The following is a 6,000-nucleotide window of genomic DNA, read 5'->3' as shown; positions in this document are numbered from 1 at the left end:
CTCCGGGACTGCGCAGATCTCGTTACCGGACTGATGATTTGCGCCCCGGCTGCACGTGCCACTGCTACACGTACAACCAGCGCCGGGCATTTACGTAACTCACCCCTTATCGCACACGGTGGTGGTAGTGGTAGTTGTTATCGCTGTTCAAATGGCTTCTGTTACTTTTTTTTAAATAAATTTTAGATGCTGCGTAAAATTATGTGCTTTATAGTGAGATGATTGTTCATAAGTGTGATAAGTTTCATAGCCAATCTAAAGGTGTTCTTTCACCCTCTAACACTGCCCCTGGTTAGGGGTAGGAGAGAAAAGCTATTGATTTTTCACTCAGCAACAAGTGCACACAAATCTTTCGACTCACATAGCACTACGCAGGTATATTGCGTCTTCCATTTTAAAGTTACTATAAGAAAACTGTCCGCTGCGTAATGCCATTCTCCAAGATGAAACATTACTAATTAAGCCTCATCATCATTTATCGGTGTGAAGAATACATTTCCTTTCCAACCGGAAATGAGCACGCACGACGAGCGTCGACGATACCGGGCATGTGCTACTCCATTAGTCAAGATTCGTGAGGTGGATTTCTTCTGTTGCTGGTTTTAGTCCGTGAAACAATAATTTCACATGCACCATTCTGGCACATAATAATCACCGCCGAAAACGCGGTCTTTTCCTTCCCAATCCCAAGCCCTAGGGGCTCTTTTTGTTTGTTGCTCGTGAACCGTTCGAATTAACCCTCGCATGATGGATGACAATGTGACAAATATTTAATAATATTTAAGTTGTTTGGTATTTTTACTCCCGAAGCAGCAAGCCAAAATAAACAAATTAGTCCTGTCCTTTTTTCCCCTTTTTCTTTTCATTTCCCATCGTTTGAGTACACGGGTGCATCGTTTTCGGGTGCATTTTTCAAGCTTCATGCAGCCCAAGGACACAGAAAGAATAAGACAGAGAGAGAGAGAGAGAGAGAGAGAGAGAGAGAGAGAGAGAGAGAGAGAGAGAGAGAGAGAGAGAGAGAGAGATAGAGCGAGAGTGAAAAGGGAAGACAGCTTAAGCGCATCTTCCATCGAAAGGCGTTCGCTGCACAACGGAAAATGAATAATCGGCACCATCACAATCATCTAAGCTGGGAAACTGCTGCATTTTTCTAAAGCGACACTTATTCACTACAATTCCCCTCGGGAATTCAAATGGATCTCCATCATCAGCCGAAAAGCTGGAAAATGTAAATGATGTACGATGCACTTTTGACTGCACCGAACGCATCGGGTGCAGCAAATGGAACGGTGCAACTTCAACGAACGGAGACGATTTTTGGAGGTTTTTGGTAACAAAAACGACACACGCTAGGATTTTCCATCCCTTGTAGTGGTGGTTCCCTACGGCGGAGGGAATGGTCGTCGGTTGGTTCGTATGCATTTACCACCACTCACTCCCGCCGTCCAGCGTGACGACAGCGTTTAACGCGCGCGAACACGTGTTTTCATAAATGCATGTAATTTATTTCCGTCCACTGTTCGCCGTGGCTAACGTTTGCGTTGGTGCGTTTCGAGCGAAGTTTACTGAGAGGAGAGTGGTCCGCTTCAAAGCCGTGTACGGGGTTTCGTTCCTCAAGGTGGAAATTTAAACTGCGACCGGTTGAGATGCAGGTTAAGTTGGTAGAATGATTTCTCCCAAAGCTTTAGCTGCACTTGAAATCACAAATGATTAAGTTTAATGGTGTTGTGCCTGGCTTTGGTAATTATTTTCCAAATAGGTCGCAATTAGAATGCTCTGTCGATGTACAAGAACCTAACTGCTGGATGTATCTTTAGGATGTTTAATTCAAATTCGTAGAAAGTATTTTTTGCATGGAATAAAGTAGAAAAATCAATAATAACACAATTTTAGCAAAAAATAGCCTCCATCAATGGGTAAAAGATACATGCCTAGGTAAACAAAACACTAAAAATGAAACATTATTAGAAGCTTTCTGAATAGAAATCCATAACTAGAAGCTTCCTGATTTTGACATCTTAAATAAAAATGGTTGGCAGCGTTGATTTGCACTTGATTTGCAGTTTCATTTTTTGACGAAGTTAATTTTAAAACAAAACGTCGGCAGCTTATTCTATCTAACTTTTTGCGTAAAACACAAGTATTTTTAACTTTTTAAAGCAATGATTAAAAAATGAACCAGAAAATCATACCTCATATAAAGGAAAGGTGTTAAAAGAACTCCCAAAACATAAGTAATTTCATGATTTGACATAAAACGAAATAAAATGAATGGAGTACGACGATATGATGTATTTCATGAACTTAAAAAACTCTTTATTGTTTGTGATTGTTAAATAGAATTAATCATTGTTTGATTCAACATATGAAGCTGGTTAATATATCGGGAAATCGGGTCGTAGCTACGGAAAAAGGATATCTTCAGCTTGTCTATTGGATGAAGTTCATGAGTTCACTTAGTAAAACTGCTCTGAAATAGGAATGTCATTTCAACACACGCTCCCGTACAGGAGTTAAAATTTCGCATGATTCATCTTGCTGCACCATCATTTCAGCAACCACCATCATCCGAACATCGTTCCCCGGGAATGGAGGCAACGTGATCTTGACCGATTCGGCCCAGCCCGGATCGGTAAATGTCCGGGTGGAGTGGGCCAAACGAAGCAAAAAAGTAAAAATAAAAAACGAAACCAAGAAGCCCTCACACACGGGCACAATGATACGGTGATAACCTTTTCACTGAAAAAACCTCCAGCCGATCCGGGCGCGCACCAGCACGATCAGCATCTAAGGACGGTGGAGGCCCGTGGACGTTGATGATACGCGTCATGTGTGGCGCTCAGGCTTTTGCTTAGATTCCAATTTCATCCATCCCTACGAACGCGCGGGGATGAACTGATAAGAAGGAGCCGGCGTGTGTTTGCAGCATGCAAAATGAATCGTTTTATCGCACCGCGCGCATCGCTCCGCTTTGCGCTTTGTAAGTCTGGGGCCGCGCCGCTCCATCATGTCGGTCAAGTTAGGTTTGATTTGCAGCCAAAAATGTGCAACTGTTTCCAGGGAAGCAACAGTTTTGCAGTTGCATCATGCAGGTTTTAGCTGGAAAATGTGCGCTAGTAGGATTGTCTACAAGCTGCATTCAAAGAAATATGAATAAAATAATCATACAAAAATTGAACGCACGAGTTAAGTCTTGCTAACAAAATAACTTTCTCTCCTACCGAAGCTCTGCAGTAAAAATATTACTTACATTTGCAATCCAATACCCTTCCTTCTTCGACGGTAATTAAAATAATTACTTGATCAATGCACACACCCCGCGGCCAGTCGTTTGGATGGAACGAGTTGTGAAGGGTAAGAATAATACCTAGCCAGAGGCTTCCGTCCCAGTCCGCCCCACCAGTATCAGTTCAATCAGACCGTCGCCACGACAATGTGTTTAATAAAAAAAAAGGATACCGGAAAAGCATCGCTCATTGCAAACTGACTCTAACATAAACAAATCAGTCACCGGGAAGGCTACACAATACGCGGCTACCAGCAGCTAATTAAACTGGGAGTTCGCCGGGATGTGCAATGCTGTTCCTTGAACTGCTCAGTGCAAATGCGTTTTCTGCGACTTTCGTCTAATCTGTGGCGGGAATCAAATTTACAAAACAATCCATAGCGATTCGCATGGCGATCGTTTCGCTTGTGTCCTGTTGTGTCGATCAAAACAACTGCAATAGACAGGGCGCGGGCGATTGAGCTATAGCGGACTGGTCATAAACTATCTGTACAAGAAATTAAAAGAAAAATCACACAACTCTTGCTGATAGCAGATAAGAGCCGAATGTGAATGGTAGGACGGGGAGACATGAGGGAAGATTGTGTTTGATTTACAGTTTTGCTCGATTAGATCTGATAATGCTGTTTGACGTAGAGCGGTTGAAGGGTAAACCGGTAATGCAAGTCCAACAGTCTTTCCGAAGTGCATTAGCTCGGTTTTATTTTTTCATTGCAAAATAAAATCTAACAAAGCACGTGGCATTTAACTGTCATTTAAGAAATTTAATTACAATATAAACTATTTTATTGGTTATGATACACCTCCACTGAACTTGAAAAAAAAACACATTAAATCCGATACTGATTTATAGAACTGTTTGCCTAATTTGAGCTGATTATTTAAAGCAACCTACTGAACCATGTTTAGTTCCGCAGCATCTCCCGTGGATATATAAATAAAGCGCAAAATGTGTTTACAAAACATCTGACCAGTGTCGTGTCCTGTGGTCTGTTTTAACGACCCCACGGCAGGAAACCTTCAGTCACGCTGTGAAAGTGAACCACCGATCGCCGCCACACTCTACACACAGCCATTACACTCCTCTGCTGACCACTAGTTGGTGTTATAAATTGCGAAAAAAGCTCATTGCTTAGTGTGAAGCGTGATTGATTAGGACAGAAAGGACGCAATTTCACGGTCTGTGAACCCTAAGTCAGATACTAAGAAGAAAGCTGCTGAATTAGGTCATACGTGATTTCTCATCTTAGGAGTACAATTTATCAACGTGTTTCAAAAATGTGTGTACTATAAAATATACTATGTATTAGATAATGTAGCAATAACAGCATGAGCTCGTCTCTTCGGTGACTCTTGTTGAGTAGCTAAAATAATCCACATGTCAAGAAAGATAAACAACGTCTAGCATTATGCTGACTTTTGCACAGTAACATTTGTCCTGTTAGTTGCTATATAATCCCTTTGGTAAAGATGTCACACAGCCGAAGGTAGAATGACTGTGTTTGAATTAATTTCGGGTCATTATTAATTTTACTTCGTTACTGCATACATTCATGTAACGATTTCAGAAGAAGAAATATTTATTTATTTTTTCGATGACTTACAACAAGTAAAACGCAAAGACAGGATTAGACAGTACGCAAACTAAGCGGCCGAGGTCTTGAGGGGCCTCGAACAAAGGAACCCACTCCTCGCACACAAGTAAATTTGCTTCTCAATCTTTCTCTGGTTTCGAACTCCTCATACAACTTCTCGCTCGACACTTTAGAAGGGCATACATTCGTCCAATCATTCGTCCTCACCGATTAAGATAGCCACTGGACATTTGTGATTATTTAAATATTCTCTTTAGGTAAAGTCTCTTTACGTATTTTTTAATCTTTGAAGATTTACAAGTTTTAAACTATCATATACAGATTCATTGATGCACTTTGAAGATGCATTCCGATTGATTATTATACGTTAAGTGTGAATCAAAGATAATTATCTATAATTATTTATAACACATTGGTGCATAATCCCACATACCCACAAGCTACTTACTTACACAGAAGAGTAGCCTATACAACTGCATCGTGATCTCAGGAATGTCTGACAGTTGTCTTAGTCATCATCTCAGTCAGACGGCCACAAAGATATCCCTTTTTAAAAGGGTTACTTATTTTTCTTAAGAAATTGGACTAACCTTCTCTAGATAGTGTGAAACGACGGACTATGTCGTCCAGAACCCTAACAGTGACAAATCCTCACATCAAAGTCTTGTCATAATTGTGTGAAGTTCCATGGTCCGCCAAGTTCTATGAGTTCCATCGATCGATGTTTCACTGCTGGCGGGAAAGAAGTAGCTCCGATTATGAAAAGAAAGTGCGATATTCAGTAGAAAAAAGGCAAAAAGTTGTGACTAGCTTGGAACCTAATGAACTTATTTCGATGCAATATAGTAAGATCCGTCATACAGTTAATTTTCATAGAAAAGTGATTTTGATTCCGTGAGTGAGGAATGAAAACAAAAATGCGTCTGCTAGGACGAACAACTTTAATCAGCCAACCGATAAGCGAAATAAGCGTTGATTTTCTTGAAAATTTAGAAAGAAACCCCCCTACTCGAATGCGATACAATAGGAAGTTCTAACTCCAAATTTGAGTTTTCCCTATTAAAGGTTTTGTTTACAATGAATATCAGGCGATCTGCATAGAAGAATAAATAATAGTAG

The sequence above is a fragment of the Anopheles arabiensis genome, chromosome 3 (genome assembly GCF_016920715.1).
Source record: "Anopheles arabiensis isolate DONGOLA chromosome 3, AaraD3, whole genome shotgun sequence".
In the NCBI taxonomy this organism is placed as follows: domain Eukaryota; kingdom Metazoa; phylum Arthropoda; class Insecta; order Diptera; family Culicidae; genus Anopheles; species Anopheles arabiensis.
Note: the sequence above shows the minus strand (reverse complement) of the source record.